Here is a 23,810-nt window from a genome sequence, read left to right as displayed (position 1 = left end):
GCCGGATTCCAGAAGCGGCAATTGAAGCGGGAGGCAAGGCACCATGGGAACCAGTAGGTAAGAGAGAGAGAGAAAGCAATGCGAGGAAAGACATGAAGGCCAACGAGACGAGCGTCCGGTTTGCTACCCTACACTGGAGGTAAGAGAAAGGGGAATAGAAAGAGCAAAAGAGGGAGAGAGTGATCACCAAGTACACTTGGGAGGATGCAAAAGGACACTATAAGCGGTCTCGTAAACCGGTGCGCAAGCTTTCTGGAGTTCAAATGCCTTCAATTGCCGATTGCGTAAGTTGGACCCCTTGCTACGGCTAAAACTGCCATCTAGCCTTTCCCGAGGAGGAAACAACCTTGCTGTACCACTTGTGGCTGGGAGCTTACTCCTATCGTAAGGAAATGGCCGATAGCCCAATGTGCGACTCCTGTAGGTGCGAGGCAACCATCGAGCACCTATTGCGTATCTGTCCTCGCTACGACTTACAACGCGTCTCGCTCAGGACAACTTTAAATCGACTGGAGTCGAGACCGTTCTCTGACTCAAAGATCCTCGAACCGTGGATACAGCCGTCACGGGCACAAAAAGCGATTCCAACAACCCAGGGACCTAATAAAAAAACGAGAAAGCACGAGAGTGACAAATTCGAAAGATCGATAGAATTTGCTGAACTGTCAAAGCCAATAAACAAGAAGAAAGCAAGCGGTATTGGAAATTATAACGTCGGAAAGAGTGAAGAAGCAGTCAAAAATGACCACAGCATGCAATTAGTGCGAAGAATACTTGGCGTAGGACAGGACAAGATGTATGCAATGAAAGATAAACATGATAATGTTATCATCAATGATATAAAACAGCAGCAGAAAAATCTTCTACTGACCTTTACAGCAGTCAAAGCAGCCATGCAAACTTAATTCGAAGTACTGATGAACCGGATACGCATGCCTATTCTACAACCAGCGATGAAGTTATAACACTCTCCCGTGCCCCAGAGTAGGGTAGCCAACCTGACGCATTTCTTGCTAACATCCCTGTCTTCGCTCATTTCCTCCTCCTCCTCCCATAAGGGCTTTGCAAGACATGTCCAGGAAAAAAGCGGCAGGAGAAGTTAGCCTAACAATCGATTTGATCAAAGATGGAGGAGATATTACGCTTGAAGAGCTTGCGACCCTTTACGCGCAATGCCTCACGACTTCAAGTGTACCAGAGAGCTGGAAAATTGCCAACATAATACTAATCAATAAGAAGGGAGACGTTGATGAACCATAGGCCCATTAGCTTGCTTTCATTATAGTACAAGATATTAACGCGAGAGCATCAAATGGCCTATTGAGCGAAACAGCCGGCGTTTGTCGTCTGGACAAGCGAAAAACGGCACCTAGATTCCCATTGGCTGAAACGCGACGTCAAGAGCGTGCCTCGACCGAGAAGAGTGAGCGAGAGAGGCGCCAGGCATTGCGTTAGGGGAGAAGGCCTCACCGCGACGCCACGTCAACCTCTCTCTCGGGTTGCCTGTGTTATCCTCGCGTTCCTTGGCCACGCAAGCCCTCGCCTGCGTTCTAAGTGCGCATCGGTAAGGCAAAATAAAAAAAAAATTGGAGAACGCTTAAGGTTCGCCTTTAAGAATGGAACGCGACAGCGTTCAAAGACCCCTTACTTTTCATGCTTCCCGGAAACTGCAGCTTATGTAACCGCAACATTTACCGGAAAACGCTGGTTGCGAACGCCATGCACGAAGCGAAATTTTCTGGAACAAACGCGGCTTCTTGCGTCCGTCGATCTCCTGTTACTGTTTCGTACTTTTCATATTTCAGTCTGAGAACAGCTAACATATCAGACATGCGCTGTCGGTGTTTATTTTTTTTTAATTACATTTGTTTATAGGGGGGGGGGGGTTCCGGTTCTCACAATTCCGAGGAATAACACTGTAAAAAATGAAAGACAAGGCATGAGCAACTCTAGTGGTAGAGAAGTGGTTAGATTTGCATGACTCGGAATTTGGTTAGAATGTCTTTTTGTGAAAGCGACGTCCGACACGGGACGCCGACGTCGGATTTTCTGCGATACATGCTCCTAAACGCTATCGCATTAAAACGCGCCAAGCTACTGGCCAAGCGTCTCAACGCGCTCGCTTGCCCGCGAGGAGTTCATAGCTCGAAGGGCTGCACGGCGCCCTTCAATTGGACATTAATGTTTTAGCATTAACAACTCATGAGAAGTGCTTAGGTGTCCTCGGATTTTTCAGAATAACTTCAGGATAACAGGGTAATCAGGGCAACACTTGACTTCAATCAACCAACAGCAGGAGAATGGATGATGTGCACGTGATCAATTAGTCAATTGAGAAGTATGCGGAGTACAATCGACTTCGCTATATGGCTTTCATAGATTAAAGAAAGGAACTTGATTCACTAGAGATACTAGCAGTCATGGATGCATTGCGTAATCAATGATTATTGAATGCATATGTGAATATCTTGCAAAACCCCTAAAAAGATTCCACAGCTGCCTTGCTTCTCCACAAGAAAAGTATAAAGTTACCTATCGAAAAAGGGGTCAGGCAAGGAGACGCAATCTTTCCAATGTTATTCACTGCATGCTAAAAAGAAGTATTCATACTATTAGACTGATAAGGATTAGGAGTGACGACCAACGGCGAATATCTCAAACATTCTTGATTTGCAGATGGCACTGATCTATTCAGGAACATTGGGAATGCATCGCACCATATTATTGAAGACCTTAAACGAGAAAGTGTAAGAGTAGAGTTGAAGATAGCATGCAGAAAAACTAAGGTATTGTCCAATAGCCTGCCAAGTGAAAAAGAATTCATGATCGCCAGTCAGCCTCTACAGCCTGTGCAGGAATACGTTATCTAGGTAAACTACTCGCATTCCATCTTGATCATGAGGACGAAAGTTACAAAACAAAAACCCAAAATAAAGCCACAGGCCTGCGCGGCACACGCAGTGCAGTCACATTCCGCGCATGCGCGTAACCTAACATTTACTCAATGGAACTAATCCAACTTCAGAAGTGCACGCCTTCATACCCTGGACCATATAATTTACAGCTCCATGTTCCGTCCCACCTTCCATGACGTGACTGCACCCTTTTAGTCGATCTATGGCTTGGAGTAGCATCTTCAAATGCGCACTCCTTGCTGATCGCAATGGCCAATAGCTCATTCTCCGACTGCTACGGGTGGGTCGAAACGATCGCGCACCTTTTCCGAGAGTGCCTTCGCTTAAACACGCAAGGAGCAGCCCTCTCAGCCACGCCAGAACAACTGCACAAGCGCCCACTCCCAAAAAAGCAACATTCCCGGAAATTGGCCTTCACGAACAACAGCGCGAGCCGCTATGGAGGCCCTGCGGCGTTATTTATAAAAGACACTGGACGGTTTGGCAAGTTCTGATTGTGCGCGCTGTATGACGCAGAATGTAAAAGTGGGACGGCTACACTGTGTAACGCTATGTAACACCTTCGCAGACTGTGTGAGTGCGGGCAAACTGAGCCATACTCCCTTGGGCCTCCGTTAAAGCGTCTACGAAAAATATTCCCGAACTCAACCGAATGCGTCATTCCTCTCTGCCCCTTTCCGCTTTCTTAGCACTTGTTCATGTCACCGGCCTTTATTGAAGTCGACGCGGCCGGAAATAATGGTGCACTTATTTCCTTCGTTGAAGTCGGTATAAGTGAGAGAAAGGCCAGAAACGCGGTTCGGTGTGTTTCGTCTATTTACTTCATTCTCAAGAACCAATAACCCGGCACTTCATTGAACTTGACTTTGATGTAGAGCGAGGCTTTTTCCCCACGTGTGTGGCGGCTCATATTTTTCTGGCAAGTTTGTTGTGTTAGTTGGATGGGTCCCAAGCGAAATGGTGCAACCCCAGCACGTGGGATGGGACGCGAATAGGCTGGCAGGAAAGAAACAAAATGCAGAAACAATATTGTAGGCGAGAAAAATGCAAGAAAGCATGAAAAGTGACGCAGCGAGTTCTACTGATCGGATGTTAGGGAGATAAATGCATCGTAGATCCTAACACCTGTGACCGCTAGCGTGAAGGTAAATTCAAAAACGGAAATTTGCATGGGGGAGTCTGTGTCTCACACAGGAAATTAAAGACCCTCTCACATACGTTGCTAAGCCTGCAACCCGGTGCCGAGGGCCCAAGGGAATAGAAAACCGGAAGATAAGGGAGAGAGGCCGTGTGATAGTTTTCTTCGAGAATTTCCGCTTTCTTCACTTGTTCGCCAAGCATCGCCCTTTCTTCTCTGAAAAGGCGATGCACGCAAAGTGCCTCGAGCGGACAGTCGCGCGGCCATGTGACTTGCATTCGCGGGCTTCTTTCACGCTCGGAAAAACACTTTTACGTAGCACGTATTGAGCAACAGAAAGCTGTATCGGGAGTTTTCCATTTCGCTCTATAATTTTCTGACTGACACTTTTCATCTAAATATAATAATTGAGAAGTGCATTCATTATTTAAGACTAATCATCTAATTAGGTAGAGTGAAAAAAAATGTTTGAGTACCTCCAAGCGAAGGCAAACCTTTGTTCTGTCCAGCTACGTGGCATTCGCATATTTTTAAACTCTGGCTAAATTTAAGCTGGGACAGGCTGTTAAATATATGCCTATACGTGCACGGCAAAGAGTGGCTCTGGCTAACGCTGGGTCCCAGGGTCCGATCGCGTATAATGCACAAATGACCGAGAAAACGAACTTGACGCACAGCTCTTGCCGTAGCTGAATTGATAGAACACCGCAGGCTTAACCTGGAACACGTGGCTTTCGCTCCCCCTGGTACCAAGCTACGTTTTCGTCCACTGTCAGTTCCATTTACGTTATCGTTTTTTCTTTTTTTGTATTTCAATTAGAACCTCAGGTCATTTCCTTTATGCTCCACACGCATTCATTGTCCGTTGGCCTCGTGTGGCTGTGTTTAAATAGTTGTGAGTGTCGCTGAGATAAAAAAAAAACGAACTAAGTGCCCTATAAGTTAACTCATTCTCATTTCCTGATTTCACCGTTCTGCGCCCAGGGCGCGCAGCTTAGTGCTCAGATTCTCTATGCAAATACGGAACGCCACACTTGTTCACGTTCAATGTCTCTTGCGTACGAGGACGCCTGAGTGGATGGGGAGAAATCTGAGCCACGCCGCGTCTGAAGTATGCAAATAACCGCGCGCTCCACTACTTCGCGTGGAGCCAGAACTCATCACCGGAGCCGTCGTGAAAGCTGTCTGCCCCTGCGCCGTAGTTGGGACTTTCAACATAAAACTATAAAGATCCAGCCTAAATATTAAGTTTTGCGTTCCTGTTTTTTTCCAAAGCCCGCTTGCTTGAGTGGTGCGGGCAATAAAACACGAAACCGAACGGTTAGTTAGCGGACGTAATCCAAGACGGCTTCTTCGTTTGGGGTATATTACCATGTTTGCGGCATACTGTAAATATGGTCACGTCGTTAACCCTTTCTTTCTTTTATTTTCTTGATTCGTGATGGCTTACACGCATTTAGTAAGAGTAAGCTTTCTTTATTATGTAGACGCTTGTCTTATTTAAAGCAGTCGGACGTGATCGAGTGCGATTTTTTTTTTGGCAAATTACTTCTTATTACAAGCTATTACCTAAATATGGGAGATCAGTTCTCGGGATTCCCGCAAGATGGAGGAAACAAGTAAGTGACCCGGAGCAACAATGCGCCCCAGAGGGAGGCATGTGTCTGCTACAGCGAAGGTCCAGAAAGGGCTCAGTACATCGTAATGGAATGCCAATATACATTCACTCAGCAAGACCCGTAGGTAGCGTCCACTTCCAGAAGCGCTGGGATTTAAAGCGAATAGAAGATCTAACTGATTATAGCAGTCGAGATAAGTAACAGACGTGTAAAATATATGTGGAACAAAAGCTGAGAAGAGATCGATTGAGCCGGAGTCGTTACAAACATGGGTAATTGTACACTATACAGGTAGAGGTGTTCATGAAGCAATAGAAGATCAAGATCGGATAGGCAATATGCTAAGTCTCGATAGATATCGTATATAGCTCAAGCAGATTCGGTAACTGTCGCCACTCGTTCCAAAGGAGGTGCCAGTGAACATCATCATAACCACGAAAAAAAAGAAAACCGGTCTCGCGTTCTGTTCTAAGCAATTTGCAAGTGGAGAGATCGAAGCCGGAAACAACTGTGCTACTCCGTTTACCTCGCTTTTACAGCAGAAAAACTAATTAATAAAATAGTTTGAAAAAGGAAGAGAGAGTATTACAACAACGTTAACGCACACAAATAAATATAGGCCGCACATCCATCCTTCGGAGATGATTGGCGACGGTAATGTGATTAGCAATGTTTTCTATCATGAGTCTGTAATTGGTAGTACGTTTATATGATATGATAATTATTACGAAGAGGGGCGCATACCCAGTGTCACATATCGAACGACCCAAGTTAGTGTCAGAGAGATCCATTGAAGAGCGGTGAATATGCAGGACTCGTTTCATTAAACTATCGGAAGCCACGTTTGCTTCGCATCCGTAATATTTCAAATTTGCGTTGGCGGTAAACGGTAAAGCCATGCTCGTTACAGGTGTTTCACGGAACTCAACATGTGAACGCCCGAGAAAGTTGCTCTCTCTCTCTCTCTCTCTCTCTCTCTCTCTCTCTCTCTCTCTCTCTCTCTCTCTCTCTCTCTCTCTTTTTTTTTTTTTTTTTTTTTTTTTTAAGCATTTGGCAAGTTCACGCTATTCGGCTGTGACTTTGCGCTGGGAATATTAGAGTTATTAGAGTTAGAATATTAGAATATTAGAGCGGACCACGCCTTTTCGAGTGCAAGTTACACGAACGATATCCATCATACACAGTCATATTGCACAGGCAGGACGAAAAAATATTCACGGTATGTTGCTGCTCCGAAAAAGAGTCGAATGCCAACCCACTTTCACCATGCAGCCAATTATACAGTACACAAAGTTCAACGTTCGTCGAGTACACTGCGCACGAAGGACATTCGAAATTCATGCTGCGTGCCCGCACACAGGAAATATTCCACATTTTTCCCAGATATGAGCTTGTAAAAAATGTGACCGTGCTTATACTTCAGCGTGACATTTCTGTAAATCCATATTACGGACATTGTTTTTTCCCCCTTTCTGTCACTGACGCTCTTTCAAGGGAATATTTTGTAGACACTTTTATTAACAAGAATAAGATACGAAGAGAAAAATTTGAGCTGTAGTTCGGAATTATTCATAAAAAGGTGCAGCATGGTTGTAGGTTTCATCATATATATTTTTTCACTGTTTCGAACTAATAAAGATGGCAACCTCGTGGTAACTTCGTGGTAACGTCGTGGTCATGGCGCTTTGTTGCTAAGCGCGACGTCGCTGATTTAATACCCGACCTTAGCGCACTACACTGAAGGTTGAGAAAAAGAAACCAATCCGCAGTTCTCTTCTACAGCACTTTGCAAAGTCACCGTGTAGCTTTTGTACGCTGAACTCCAACAACATGAACAAGATGAGAATATGTGGATAAGGATGTGACGAACGCCCGCCTGTATTAGACATCTTTGTATTTTCCTCGCCTGTTCATCTTGGACAGCATGGCGGCCTCGTTTAGGTGCTGGAAACTTAACATACTGTCTCGTAAAACTTGCCCATGCTTATTTTATCTCTTCGAGGTGGGGGGGGGGGGGGGAGGGGAGGGAGCACTTCTTCTGCTTCCTTTTGGCTAACTGGACTCCAAATTTTCAAGACTTTTTTTTTTTCTCATCAGAATATGTATGTATTGTTAGTATTGGTGCCATTAGAGAAAAGCAGAGCTGTCGTTATTAGAGGGTGGCCTATTATTCTGTCTTTTCATTCAATAAAAAAGAAGACAGAAGGTTACTCGAACAAGACCTTGGTATAAATCGCAACAATTTGGTCGTTACAAGAAGAGCAGGCTTTTACCGGCTCAAGTTTCCTCTTTCTTCTTGAAAGCGTAGCAGCAACAGCATTTTTTTTTTCGGGGGGGGGGGGGAGTTTGGGGGAAGGGGGATGGTAGGAAGTTCCGGTTCCGGTTGACGGCCGCGCCTTTTTCTCGGTAGCAGAGCGGGCGCATTTTAATGGAGTTGCCCGTCACCGTCGCTGCACCCTGGGAGTCTTGCGGTATGGCACGCCGCGACGTCGGTACAGCCTCATCAGTCTAAAGCTTCCCCCCGACGCATTTTCAGCGTTGCGCACGCCTTTATGTCTTTCTGTTTTCCTTCTTCCTTTCCTTGATGGCATTTTATTTGTTTCAGTACCAAGTAAAACAGTCAGGAGAGTGAGCGGTGGGCGGAAAAAGGAGCCTGCGAGAAGTTACCTAATCTCGTCAAGCAGGGGCAGCTATTACGGCGGTGGGCTTGTCTTGAACTCGTGTTTGTTTTTAATACTTCGGCGGCAACTTTAAGAAGTCGTTGCTTAACGCCATTTTATGCGTTGCTTTGTTTATTTGTTTTTCTTTTTTTTTTGTTTTTTTTTTTTCACTAGGCGGAATGAGTTGTGCAAGCTATACTGCAGCAGTGTGTCTTGTTTCCGCACAGAAATATAGACAGAAAAACAGAAAGCGCGCGGTTTCCTAGAAGCACATCACGCAATTTATCTTGGCAGACTCAAAGTGCGGGTTCTATCTCCCGCAGGAGTTGCCGCCTTGATTTGGAAAAAAAACCTCCGTCAAGCCCGCACGGCTGCTCGGAGTGACGTGTGTAGCCCGCGCGGTTGTGTTGAAGGGACGGAATGAAATTCTTCTGACAAGACACATTTTCTGAGCTGGAAACGCGTTGGAGAAGGCTTAACGTTAGTACGTTTGGGCTGCGGGTAACTGGGAAGGTTGTTGCGGAGAAATTACCTCTGAAATTTTTCACGTGGGCCGCGTTAGACGAGCCTGCACTCGGCAAAAAAGAAATAAAGAAAGAAAAGGTCCTCAGTAATCCTCCAAAGGCGGAAGCAACACAGCACCACTACGAGGTGCTTACTAGGCTTATACAACTTTACACAGCGGGAACTTGCTCTAGTAAAACTATTTGGTGGCCTAGTGTGTTAGACATCGAGCAACAGAATATACCGACATGGCGAAATGAAGTAGTGTCGGTAGAAGTAGAAACGCAAACGGACGGCTGATATTAGAAGGTGTTTAATTAATCAAACAGTGGGAGTGATTGTGCCCGTAATCCGTGCCAGTAATCTGTGCCAGTAAACTTGTACTGCACTCTAAAACAAAATTACACCCTTTGGGTCGTATCTTGCCACACAATGATAATCGCCATCTGTGTTGTCCGTATTTCCTTTCTTTAACGCTGCGAGCCCGGTACTTTCCAGTAACGAACGGCATGCGCGTTATCAGCAGGAACAGGAAAGTAGTGGGCGCGGCGTTTTCAAGACAGGAAACGCAAGCAAGGAAGATGACGATTATTGTTGTGTGGCAGATATACACCCCAAAGGGTGTACCTTTCTCTAAGAGTGTATATAGAGAAAGCTTTTCGTGTAGCACATGTAGACAGCTTTGTGATAGCTCTGTTTTCGCGCACTTGCTACATGTTTTGTGTTTATCCTACGTTTGTGCAGGTCCATGCCGGCGAATAAGCAGTGCGAATTTACCGACTGTTCTTCGAACCTTTTCACGCTATTGCGCATTTTGAGTGCTACCTTCTCTTGCAAGCAGAAACCAGCTGCTTTTACGTCGTGGCAGTGGTTATAAAGCCGCTATGGGCGCCAAGGGCACCTTCTACAGCCTTCCGCCTCGCATCTGGTGCGGGTATCATCATCACATTCGTTGCCACGTTTTCTAGGCTGAAGTCGGTAGGAGAGAAAGTGCGTATATTAGCTCCTCCGGGAGCTCCCCATCATATAAAACTCATATGCCCCATAACTTCCCCATTCAATAATCCCTTATGAAGTATAAAACAATACGGATTTTTGTGTGGGTTGGAATATACTTCATATGGCATTATTAGTTATACGAGTTGTGGGGCGTATGTTATTTGTCTTGATGCGACTCGTCCCCGGCACGGAACCAGTGAGCAGTGGTCTCCGTTATTTCTGCCCACTAAATTTAGCACCTACCTTCAAGGGGAATTGGGCGCAGTTCGCCGTGAAGATAAAATGGCTTCACCTTCCCGCTAACTTGATAGTAAATAACGCCAATACGTAAAAACAAAAAACAAGCCCTTGAAAAGGAAAACTGTCGTCGGCGTTGGCATCATTGTCGCCGTCGGTCCAGTTATCCGTAGTTTAGGGGCTTTCCTGTGACTCACCCCCTATAATGATCGGGGCGGTGATGCCACAATATATTATTTTCAGTTTTGCTTTCGTAAGTATAAGCTCTGAAGGCTACCAGCTGTTTTCGCTAAGCTGTATGGTGCCTTAATTTTATGATTTCAGGCATTCGTCATCAAATTTTGCTTCTGCTGCCCTAAATAACCTCTCTGAAACAAAAACACGAAGTATTACCTTGTTAATATTTATCCATGTTAATCATTCTTTAGCAATCAGCACAATTTATTTTTCCTTTTCACTTGAATGTCCATTAAGAGATGGCAGATAATTCAAGAACTCTCGTGTATCTTATTTTAATTTCATCGTAAAGAGCCCAGGTGGTAAAAATTCATCCGGAGTCACTGTGTATAGCGGGACGTTAGGTTCCACAATTTATTTAGCTTTAATTAAATGATAAAAATATGAATTAAATTGTGTTGAAAATTTCTGCGACAGACCATGAATTTGATTGTTGTTTGCTTAGCCTTACTTTATTGTTATTATTATTGTTGTTGTTGTTGTTGTTGTTGTTGTCGTCGTCGTTGTTGTTGCAGGACTGACTACAACATCACGCATTCATTTTTGTACCTTATGATCGGCTTCCTTAGTATTTTAATGTATTCTTACTTTTGTTCTTGAAGAATACCAGATTCTCGGCCTATCCCCCAGCTGGGCTTGCAGGAAATCATCGCCATCATATCATTATCATCATCGTCATGAACCAAGCGCGAGAAGTGGGGAGCCAAGGAACGGCTGGCATTTATCCTTTTACACTCATTAAGGAGGAGGAGGAAGAGACAAAGGGGAGGAAAGACAGGGAGGTTAGCCAGTGTAAGTACCGGCTGGCTACCCTGTGCTGGGGAAAGGGGTAAAGGGAATAAAAGGAGAAAGAAGAAGAATAGAAAAAAATGAAAACCAGAAAATTCACATAGTAGCGCGATACTGGGCGCTACAAAAGTCAAAGGCGGTCGCACAATTCGCATGTCCTTAAAAACTTCAGCAAAGCCCTTAAGGCCTTGAGTGGCGAAGCCCGTCTGGACGAGTGTCCTAGAGCTTTTTCCTCTGTAAAAGGGCGATTGGCCAGTTTTTCGAACGCGGTCACGAGCACTTTTCTTGGCACTTTGTAACGGGGACAGTCACAGAGGAGGTGCTCAGTCGTCTCCTCGCAGCCGCAGTTGTCACAAGTAGGACTGTCGGCCATTCCAATGCGGAATGAATAGGAGTTCGTGAATGCCACGCCGAGCCACAGGCGGCACAGAAGTGTTGCTTCCGCTCGTGGTAACCCTGGTGGTAGGCGGAGTTGCAGACGTGGATCCAATCTGTGGAGACGGGCGTTCGTGAATTCACTGGTATTCCACAGATTCTGCGTAAGCTCGCGGGCGAGGGAGCGAAGACTTGTGGCTGCATCTGTTCGTGACAGTAATATTGGTATAACATGGGCACCATCGTGGGCCGACCGGGCGGCGTCATCCGCACTGTGATTTCCCGAAATCCCGCAGTGACCCGGTATCCAATGGTAGATGATGTTGTGCCCCTTGTCGATTGCGTGATGGTGGAGTAGTCGAATGTCTGTCACTAATTGCACATTTGGTCCGTGGTTGAAAGGGGACATCAGACACTGGAGAGCTGCCTTTGAGTCACATAAGATGGACCATGAATGTGATGATTTGTAAACTATAAACTCCAGAGCAGCACGGATAGCTGCGAGTTCTGCAGCCGTCGATGATGTAACGGGCGATGTCTTGAACTTGAGGGTGACAGACTCTGCGGGAATCACCACTGCTCCAGCTGATATTTTAGAAAGAAACAGAACCGTCTGTGTAAACGTGGATGCGTCCTTTGTGCTTGTCATGTAGGAATGAAAGCACGGTTTGTTTGAGGGCGAAAGCTGACGTCTCCGTTTCATTTTTGATACCGGGAATAACAAGAAGAGCCTGGAGTGGATGGAGGCACCACAGCGGTAGAGATGGTCGTGCTGCAGGCGTGAAGTTTGACGGTAAAGTTTCATGGTTGGCGGCAATAATCTTGCTAAATGCTGAACGAGGTCAATCGGCAGGAAGGGAGGCGAAATGATGCGATGGAAGTCGGGCGAAATGCCTGATATGCATCCTTAAAGCGTTGACTTGAAGATACATGTTGATGGGGTGGTCATGCGCGATGGCTATTGTTGCTGCCCTGGATGCACATCTGGGAAGACCAAGGCAAATTGGCAGAGCTTGAGCTTGTACAGACTGGAGGGCACGGAGGTTGGTCTTACCGGTCCCACCCAGTACAGTTAAGCTATAGCGCAGGAGACCGAGGAACAGTGCGTTATAGTGTTGGAGCACCGCACTCACACACGCACCCCATGACTTTCCTGCAAGAAATCTGAGCACGTGGGTTATCATGACTAATTTCCTTTTTAGGTAGGAGATATGAGGACTCCAGGAAAGGTCTCGATCTATTATCACTCCTAGAAAGCGGTGCGTCTTCTCGTAGGCAATCGGCTGTCCATTAATTCTGATAACGTACGGTTTCATTGCTTTGCGCTTGAAAGCGACTATAGCGCACTTCTCCGAGAACACCTCCAGACCTCGCGCTCGAAGATGACCTGATGTTAGTGTGGTCGCTTTTTGAAGTCTGATGAATCGCTCCTGATGACCGAATGCATATATCGTCTGCATAGATCGACACATGGACGGATTGCGGAAGGGTATGAACCAGGTCGATGAGCACGAGGTTAAATAGAGTGGGGCTCAAGACTCCGCCTTGTGGTACGCCACGGTGGGTGTTGTGTTGTGATGACGCACCATCCTCTGTTTGCACAGAGAATGACCTGTCCTTCAAGAAGCTGGATACCCACCGAAAAACAAGGCCGCCTAGGCCGACATCGCCCAAGGCGTCCTGGACGGCTTGATGGGTTACGTTGTCATTAGCGCCTTTAGCATCCAGGAAAATCGCCGCTGACAGCCTCCCGAGGCTTGTTTCGTGCTGAAGACACGAGACAAGATCTATGACGTTGTCTACAGAAGAGCGTCCGCGTCGAAAGCCTGCCGTAGCGTCAGGGTATAAATTTTAGTGTTCGAGATACCACTCTAGACGCGTCATAAAATCATGGCATGGAAATCCAGCCGCCTTGTGCCTCTGCTCAAGCCAGGTAAATCACCCCTAGGCGTCTTATCGTCCCATTGCTCTGGCCAGTTGTCTAGGAAAGGCGATGGAGAGGATACACTCATTATAGCTATATATTCAACCATTCGCAGGAATGCGTTCGCCGGGACAAAGTTAGTTTTTTTTTATTATATTGCATAGGTTCCCCACGTGTCTATTTCAATGCAATATACAAACCTATAGCCATCATGGCAAGCGACAGCTCCTTGTTTCACAACTGCACATCTTGCAGCAGCATACAAATAAGATGGCGTTAAACACTGGAACTAACAATAAGCACAGCAGCGACCCATAGAAAACATTTTAGATTATCTTAGTCAAGAATACATGAAGGTCAAAAACGTTCTCTTTAGGCGGACGTTGTGAATTGCGCATATTAATCCGTCTAACAGCTGATTTTACATTAAAAGCAACGTTCTATGTGCTTGCATTTTGTAAGAAGTCCCATTCACATAAAGTATCAAATTATACGGTTTTACGTGGCAAAGCCGTAACGCCGTAGTGAGGGACTCCGGGCCACCTGGGGTTATTTAACGTGCACCTAAATCTAAGTACACGGGTGTTTTCGCATTTCGTCCCCATCGAAATGCGGCCTCCGTGGACGGGATTCGATCCCGCGACCTCGTGCTTAGCAGCCCAACACCATAGCCACTAAGCAACCACGGCGGGTTCCAATTCTCATATTTCTCACAAACGCCAGCGAAATGCGTAATACATAAATTTTATTTCATTTTACGCGTTTGTGCAGGTGGCAGAATTTGTCGTATATTCCCTCGCTATGAACATACTTGAACACATGCTGGAACAGCTGAAGCGTAAGTCGATGTTTTAAATGTTGTCTTTAATATCACAGCCAAATTGCTGAGTGCATTATTTTCACCGCACTTACTATTCCTTCTATTGAAAGCATAACCTTGAAATGGCAAGCTTCTTACTCCAAGCTATTAAAAAAGATGAGGCCGTGCTTTTGTAACGCCGCCTCGTTCACAGGTTACGATATCAATTCCACAGTGTGCTAAGAACATCAGCTAATACATACAGAAGCTTCTTTTTTTTTTAATACCTCCTAGAGATGTTATAAATGCGGATGAGAAGAACCCATTAGCGGGCGAAGCTAGCGATCAGGACCCCAAGGTTAATCGGACACAAATTTTCTATCGACGCCTTTTCCTATATTAAATTTCACGGGTTGTCCCTCGTTGCCCCGAAAAGCGGCGCTTCGAGTCGTTAATGAGGCGCACGTGGAGTGTGTCTTTAATACCCTCGGGCGAGAAAGGACGAAGTTTTTTCTTAGTCTTGCTTTTATTATTTACGTTAAGTTAGACAACTTATCTCGTAAAGCGCACGTGTGACGACGTTTGCAAAGTGCGCTTTCGCGCGCGCAGTTTTCTACACGTGCGCAAATATTACTTTAAGGAATAACGTGGCTGTCTCGTACACGTGCGCAAATAGTTCTTGCTTGGAAACATTGAGCTCCCAACGCTCGCGAAATTACTGAAGTTAGGCAGCGTTAACATGCGGGCGGAAAGAGAAGTCAAGGGAAACGCCGTGTAATCAACTTTTTTGTTTCTTCCTCCTCTTCTTCTTCTTCTTCTTCTTCTTATTTCTTTTTGTTTTTTACATTGCATTATTCTTTAACGTGGTAGTCATGTGAAGTCACTAGGTGCCATATTCTTGTCTTTCGCTGAGCTTCCAGATATACGCGGATAGAGATAACGCGCACATTTTAATCGCACTGCCTCTAAAACACTGTGGCGGTTTCGACTACGTCACCGCATAATCCCGCAAAGGAACCGACCTAGGCCGTCCATACCGCCTAGCTGTGCAGTTTACGCTCTGCGCACACTTTCATTCGTTCTGAGAGACAAGATAACATAGGCATGAAGATAAGCATTTGAAGAGAGAGACCGACTGCAAGTGCGTTGAGATATACGAAGTTTCAAGATCCTTGAGTAAATACCACAGCAATGTTTATGCGAAGTACACTTTGCGAACTTCAGGCGCTCTGAGTCCATTCGTTCGTTCGTTCGTTCGTTCGTTCGTTCGTTCGTTCGTTCGTTCGTTCGTTCGTTCGTGCATCCGTCCGTCCGTCCGTCCGTCCGTCCGTCCGTCCGTCTTCCTACGCCGGGGAAGTAGCGGTGCCTACGAATTTAAGCCGCTGGATAATCATGCTCGCGCTGCCGGCATTGTCCCGACATTGTCGTCATTCGAGCTCCCGTCATCCGGCTCTCGCCTCTGATTGTCGCGTATACTTCCTCCGCCGAGCCAGGTGGCGCGAATAAGATGACCCGGCATGTCGGCTTGCGGAACACAGGGTGGTGGTGGTTTCCTGCGTACGAACAGCGATTCGAAAGCAAGTTCCTCACCCCGTGTACGCCGACCAGCTACTGGCGTCACAAATAGGTTCTTGGAAGACCGCAGCTTCGTCGAGAAGTGAGTCAGCTCGGGCACTGTGTTCCTCAAAGGTTTACTTGAGCAGCTAGAGGATGGCGTAATACCGGGCTAGTACTTCACGCAGAGGAAGGGGAACGTCTGCGCAATGACCGAGCAGCTAGGCAAGCCCACGTTCTTTTTGACCCTCAGCATGTCCAAGCTCGACAATGTCCGCCTGCTTGAAGTCATCGAGGGTTTCAAAGGGCCGTTCAAGGCGCGCCACCACAGGGTCAATGCCTACAGCCAGCTACCTGCAAGATGCTTCGCTTAACTTCGGTTCCCACAGAACGTGAGATCTGCATAATTATTTTTAACTATAAAAATGCGCGCATTCAGGTTTTTAAGAAAAGCTCAGTCATTCACAGTGCGTCTCCCCCGCAGAGCTAGCTCTCGCTCTCGGGGTTCTTTTCCGCTCTTCACAGTTTTAGATGTCCTGTAATGTGAGCGAAGTGTAATCGTCACGCCGTCATTATGGCCGCCATTGTCGTAGTGCAGTAGCGCGTGTTTTGTCAGCATGAGCAACCGACGATTGCCCCATCCACAGTTCTCTCTCAATAGGTGTTTGAAACATGGCCTCCATGACATGTTTCCGCCTCTGCGATTGCTTCCAGAGCGTGTAGTGGACAAAAGCATAGCATTCAATATTGGTTTTTGTTGCATGGTGGGATCCGTCGCTGCTGCGTGGATTTGGATGCCACCCATGGAACAGCGCATGCGCAAGGGCGAGTATTGAGACAACATGAAGCACCGCTCTGTTGGTAATGTCTAATACGTGACGACGATGGCGTGCTCCCGGCTATCAAATTGCTTCCAGTGCATGCAGTGAGCAAAAGCATGGCCTTTGAGATAAACTTCTGAGAATCAGACGGAGCCGCCATTGAGAAGTGGGTTTGGACACCACCTCTCCGAAGTACGGACTACGAAGGAGCCAATCCGTATATTTTGCTTATTTTTTGCTTCAGAGAACTGGGGACAGAATTGAAGGATTTCGGAATAATCTGTTAGTTCATATAATATGTACGGTTGGCTGCAAATCTTTACGGGAGACGGCTCAGCTGCGCAACAAATGTAAATTGTTTAACTGTTAAGGTACGGCACTTCTAGTTTAATGAATCACTACGTAGGTCGAAAAGCTGCTACACGCTAAAACCTTGAATTCGGGTTCATGTGTCCAGGCTTCGCGGGAATTGCGATTTTTTCGCAGATTTCGCATTATGCAGACTTTATCGGCTTAATACGGAATTATGCAAGCTTTACTGTCGGTAACTATTCTGTAAACTTCTATTTGCGACCTCTATGTATTTCATAAAAATGCTGTATGCAATGTCCAACTTTTCTGTAAGGGGCGCAGGCCCCTAGTCAAGCCTTTGCATAGGCTTTTTTATCTGCGCCCCTGGACATCAGTGTGATGCTCAATAAGTTTGTTTCGCTTTGATTTGATTTCATTTTTTGTCGTCGACTGTACCTTATGCTTGCAGTGATGCCTTGATCTTCAGCCGGGTGGCTTGTAATGATTCCATGCGGTAACGTACACCGGAATACGGCTTGGCATACCTGTTTGAGACAACACAAGGAGAAAGAAAGGGACAATCAGAACAATTATTAAACGTGAATGCAAGTAAAGGCGCGAAACGAGTAATACCAGAAAATGCACATGTTGTTCTTCCTATCAAAAAGTGGCACATACCCAGCGATTGATTGATTGATTGATTGATTGATTGATTGATTGATTGATTGATTGATTGATTGATTTTAATGGCGTAAGGCCAGCTATGGCCAAAGAACGCCATGACATATGGACATACCCAACAAGGCGGGTCTGTAAAGAATGGTGTTGCTTGCACAAGATCCGTTACCGTTAAAGGGTCATTTCTTACGCGGTCAGTGTTTCTAAAACAGGACGGAGACACTTTTAGCTCTACGGAGACGACTGTGCTTTCGGTGCAGATGTCCGTAGAGACACACTTTGCACGCCATGACATATGAACATACCCAACAAGGCGGGTCTGTCAAGAATGGAGTTGCTTGCACAAGATCCGTTACCGTTAAAGGATCATTTCTTACGCGGTCAGTGTTTCTAAAATAGGACGCAGGCACCTTTAGCTCTACAGAGACGACTGTGCTTTCGGTGAAGATGCCCGTAGAGACACACTTTGCTCGTATGTCACGTGTTCGTGAGTGTATAGTGTTTGTTGATATTTTCTTCTTTCTTTTCCTTGCTTTCATTGCGTGTGAGTAACGAATTCGGTACTTCCGTAAGTCCCGCGCTAACGCAGCCTTACCTTCCAATTTTTCTACGTCTGACGTAACTAGATAAGATAACAAGGTTAAGAAAATAAAAACTGCCTTAATGGGGAGAGCGAACGGGCGTTGGGCAGTTTCTCAATTTCTTTTTCTGAAAGCTGCACACGCTGCTGCTGTAAAAGCATTTTAAACACCCTTATAACTATAACCGTTATCGGCTTAGCAGACTCCGCCACTACTACTACTAAGTATACAGGCGCTACTGTTTTACTATAGATGCAATGCCATGTGGACAGAGAGGCGTGAAACTCTGTCAACGAGATCCCGGTGCTTTGGCGCAACTTGGGAAACGCAGGCTTCCGACAGCTGCTACGTTTCTCGCGGCAAGCAACGCTCGATGCTCCCGTACACTGAACTATTGTTCGTGGCGCCACGCAGGGGAGCTATTCTGTAGCAGTCCACCTAGTGGACTGTCTATTTCGGCCGCTGCCGATTGGCCGGTGCCGCTCGTCTCCTTCTCGCTCGTACAGCTGCATCGAATCAGCAGCGGCCGAAATGGACAGTCCACTAGGTGGACTGTTACAGATTAACCCCCCAGGTCGCCCTCGCTCAGCCATCCCACGGTGCGTAGACGCTCCTTCGCTATAGCGACTGTCTCTCCCTGCTGTATGGAAAGAAGTGATGGCTGTGCTGTAACACTCTGACCAAATCAAGGTTTAAATAAAGAACACAGACGTTTCGGGGACGATACGGGTTCCTTAGTCCCACACAAACAGACAAGGTCCGTTTGTCTGCTTTATGCAAACAAGCTGGGTCTGGAGCGTCTGTTTTTCACCTTGGTTTGGATATTCACCACAACTTCATCACCATGTTTACCTGACCAGATGAATTTTTGTCGAACCTTTGAATTCCCGTTGCGATCAACGAGGATCCCCAAGAATGCGCGCTGGATGGAGTAAGTCGTCAGTCACAGCTAGACCGCAGTATTCAGCAGTGTTGTGCAGTGCAAGATTGCTGGGCCCATTGCTGAGCGTTGCTAATTTTTATTATTTTTTGTCGGCATTTCATAGGTGGAGTCAACGTAGATGGCGTTCCTCTTGCGATTTATTCTTCACATCAACGTAAGATGCGGGGTAGGCTTTATGCCAGTGAATACGCAAGGAAGAAAGTACTGGTGATGCGACGTGGTATCGTGTTGCTGAACGTAAAACACTGCAAAATATCAACAATTAAACGCGCACAGAAAGGAACCACATGAGACGACTTCCGAGCAATTGTAGATTATTTCTTCGAAACGCACATGGAGTTGAGCTGATGCAGGCACACTCGCTAGCAGGTTTCTCCAGTTACATACATATGTTCCTCAGAGCTTAGCTAATTACGGTGCGTGAATCTAAGTGCACCTCAGATTATATGGATGTTTCAACAGTAGCAGTAGCAGCAGCAGGAGGAGGACCAGCAGAAGGACCAGCAGAAGGACCAGCAGAAGGACCAGCAGAAGGACCAGCAGAAGGACCAGCAGAAGCACCAGCAGAAGGAGCAGCAGAAGCACCAGCAGAAGGAGCAGCAGAAGGAGCAGCAGAAGGAGCAGCAGAAGCAGCAGCAGAAGGAGCAGTAGCAGGAGGAGGAGGAGGAGGAGGAGGTTACTAGAGATAGTTCTATACGCTTCTATTCTAAGCAAAGACTAACACGACCTTACAGAACAGCATGCGCCATAACTGTGGAGGGCAGACCATTGTGATACCAAGAGGAACTCATCCGTGAAAAAATATCGCAGCTAATTCCTGCCTGATGTCCGACGATGGGAAATGGACACATCAGAGTTCAATGAGACAATCTGGAGGCATCGCACCTTTCGCGTGCTTCGCTGTGCCGCGTGAGAAGTCGCCCGAACGAAAGCGGCCCCACGCCTCCTTTGTTAACTTTTTCGTGTCTGTTTGTCCTTCCGAAGTTACAGAAATAGTTTTAGTGGTTCAGGCTTGCTTTCTGCAATGCTGTCAAATGACAGTGACGACTTCAAAGAAGAAATACCCGTGACCTAAACACTATCTGAGCATTGTTAAGAAATATATTCTTCTGCTGCATATGCACCCGTCTGTTCTTATAGTTGACCTATTAGTACTGCACTCATTACATGATATTGCAGTCATGTTAATGGGTCCGACCCGTACATTGCGTTCACGATTTATCCTGACGTTGAGTACTGTATTGTGCAATTTGATTCTACTTACTAAATATATGCTATGCGCGATTTAAGAAAAATAACAACAAAATGAAATGAAATGAGATACCAGCGGCAGAGAGAAAAGCCACTCACGGTATGGGCTCAAGCTGCGTACCAGGTATTTCGAGCGATTGCCTTCGTTCGGTGCAGAGCAATTTCCTAATGACCCGAGCACATATTACACTCGGCTCTCTAGCTAGCTTCTCAAAAGTGAACAAAAATGAAAATGAGAAAATAAAAACAAGAGAAAACGTATGATCCGTAACAGCGGGAATCATTAGATCGACCTCGTAATAACCGCCCACGCAAGCTGGGAGGGGAACGTCTCAATTCAATCCAGCCAGTTGTAACCCCCTTATAAATCTTCTGCTCTATGGCAGGTCGACGCTTGGCGAAGCGGCGTATAGCTAAAGGGTCGGTATAGTTGTTGGACGAGAAGGCCAATTAGAGGGAACTGCTCAAACTCTGCTCAACTTCATTCCTGGAAATCTGAAAATTCTAGAAAAATAAACATAAAAAAAAACGTTAAAAGAAAGCTACGCACACGGGTCAACGCTGGTTTCCCGTAAAAGCGAGGCGAACGGATCCGAAGTCCGAAACCAGAACCGTAATACATCGAACACCGCCCCTTCCTGAGAGCGGAATCCAACCGGGTCGAAGCCCACGCCGCCAACCCGGACTTGTGCGCTATTACGCGAGTACCGACGCTGTACGGCAATCAGCGTAATTGGGACGAAGCAATAAATCAGGCCGGTAACGAGGAGAAGATCGAGTTCCCCTACTGCTACGTCCATGACTCCCAAGGGAGACACTGGCCCTGCACCTTGGTATTTCTCCTGGTAACGGTCACCCGTGCTTTACGTGCTTGCTTTCATTTCGTGTTTTGGTTCGGCGTTGTCCTTTGGGCTCCGTTGCCTACTCCTTTGCGCACCTTGCGAAGATAGGAGGACGAGGAAGTCCGGGTGGCTGCGATGAATGAATGAATGAATGAATGAATGAATGAATGAATGAATGAATGAATGCTTCCCTTAGTTATACAAGATACCACTAGGTTACGGTAGCCTAAGTTCATGGCTTTCCTCGTAAGCTTTTCCAGGCACTTCTGGACGTAGTCCACCAGGTGCTGCGCAAGGCACATGGTTATGACAGCAATTGGCGACGCCCTCTCCACCCGGCAGCGCATGCTCAGAAGCGACTACAGTTGTACGAAATGAGCCCTAAACGAAATGACCTCGTTTAACGAAAGATTTCGTATGCGCCGCCAGAATCGCTATCTGCCACGGGCATTGTGAACGCCTCTACAGCGAGAACCTCTGCAACGACTTTGCAGAACGAATTTCCCTGCACAAAGAATATGAATATAGAATGAAAATCCCCTTCCTGGCCCCTTGACCGCCTATTTTGAACCGACGTGATGATTTGCTTGGATTTGGCTACTGACGACTTCGTCACGGTCGTCAAGGACAGGATGGAGGGGAGGAGCGACGAAGGAAGTAGTGGTGGAGAGCCTGCAAGAATAGCAAAAAGCTCTGACGGAGCTGTACGTTGCGTCACTTCCCGATTGCGCCGTTGAGCATGTCGCGAACATCGTTGCCATAGCGTCGAGTGCAGCCGAACATCCCGCCAAACTTTGCCTGCATAAGAAAACTGGCGGCTTAATTCACTAAGTATGGCACGAATTACTTTTAAATAAATATTTTCTTTGGCCGAACGTGCATAGCCTGCTCTGTGGAGATAGGTTACGGTGCGTGATCTCTACAAAGTGACCTCATAACGAATAACTTTGGAGGCCCCTAGCACTTCTTTATAAAGCCGTTTGACTATATGTCGTCCCAGTTTTTTCCCGTAAACGGCAACTATATGGTGTCGCAAGGGCATCGCTCCCGCGCTTTACAGGCAGCCGTGACGAGGTCTGTAAAACAATGCGGCAGTGGATTGGAAGCTACAGCCGACGCCAACTAAGCAGTGTGTTTCTGCGTCTTGTCACGTGTTCATCCGCAGCCGAGTTTTGTATATGCTCAGTTTCGAGCACAGTTTATAACTACACGCAACCCCCAAGCCTACATATTCCACTCCAAGAATCGTAATCTTTCAGTGTTATGAAACAGTATGCAGAGACGCCTGCAATCCCGATCACTTTCGACACTTACCGTCTACTGCTCCCGATAAGGTACCGCACTTCTCACCTTGGCAGTGCCAGCACCGGCGTGTGTATATTTGATGCGACCCGCGGTCCCGTAAAAGCACCGCCGCCAAAGGGACCCATCACGGGAGTCCGGCGCAGGATTGGATAATAGCGCGGCAGTATTACTCCATACTGCAGCCGCTACCCCCTGCTGCCTTCGGCACATTTGTTTCAGTACCATCGCTGCTTTATATGCGTGAAAGCAGACTGGCACGCTCGCTAGGAGACAGAATGAAGACGGAACGGCCAGCTCCCCACTGTAATTTTTCTTCGTGTCTCCTTTCCTATTTTCGTCTGAACATTTTCCCGCGGCCCATAGCGTTTGTGGTCGAGCCGTGGAGATTTCGCAGATTTTTGGCGGGATGCGGCGCCAGTCCTTTCGTAAAAGCTGAAGAGAAGAAACTTGCATGAAACCCGAGCTAGCCTTCAAAGTGCAGCTTGGGCCCTAGATCGGTTTGAAAGAACAGACGCAGGTCGATCGGAATGGGGAACGCATTACGAGCGAGATCAGCTCCAGCAGCGAGGAGAATGCGCCCCCATCGCGTTAGTTGAAGGTAGCCGTACGTAGCGTTGCCGCCGGTTTAAGAAGCAACGAAAGAAGAGCAGTAAGAGCTCGTTGGCTGCAGGCGGATCTAGCCTTGCAGGATACGCAAGACTTGCAAGACAAGGACGCCAGGGCGCCTCCTTTGAAGGAACTCTTACGAACGTTGGTCACCATTAAGAAGCGCAGCACAAGACGGACGAACAAGACGACGTCTGCAGCGAGGCTGAACGGGACTCAAGCTCGCAACCCGAGAGCCATTCCGAGCACGGAACCACCACCGTCGGATCACACAATGTGGCCTTCGTTCCAGACTCAAAGGCCACGCTGCAACAACTCTACTGTGCTGTACCGTCCATCAAGTACCCGCACAAATCATTAGACCTCGTGAAAGAACTCGGTAACAAAGCCTTCGCGGTAAAGTTTGAGTGGATTCCCTCCCACATTGGCATTGCTGGCAACGAAACAAGCTGATTCTCTTGCATACGCTGCGCTCCATCATCCTCCCAAAGTCAAGGGCCCGAAGAGTGATCAAGGTAAAAAATAAATCTGACATTCAATATCACCTTGGGTCATTTTGGGTTCCACCACATATGGCATGCATAACCAAGAGATTTCTCCGATAGGAAGCCTCACTTCTATATCGAATAACAGACCCTGAAAGTACACCAGCATGACGGGGCATACCAATTCTACGAACTGTACCCCATGCGACGAGACAGAAGACACTGAACACTTTCTGTGGTCGTGCCCAAAATTCCAA

The sequence above is a fragment of the Dermacentor variabilis genome, chromosome 10 (assembly GCF_050947875.1).
Source record: "Dermacentor variabilis isolate Ectoservices chromosome 10, ASM5094787v1, whole genome shotgun sequence".
Taxonomy (NCBI): Eukaryota; Metazoa; Arthropoda; class Arachnida; order Ixodida; family Ixodidae; genus Dermacentor; species Dermacentor variabilis.
Note: the sequence above shows the minus strand (reverse complement) of the source record.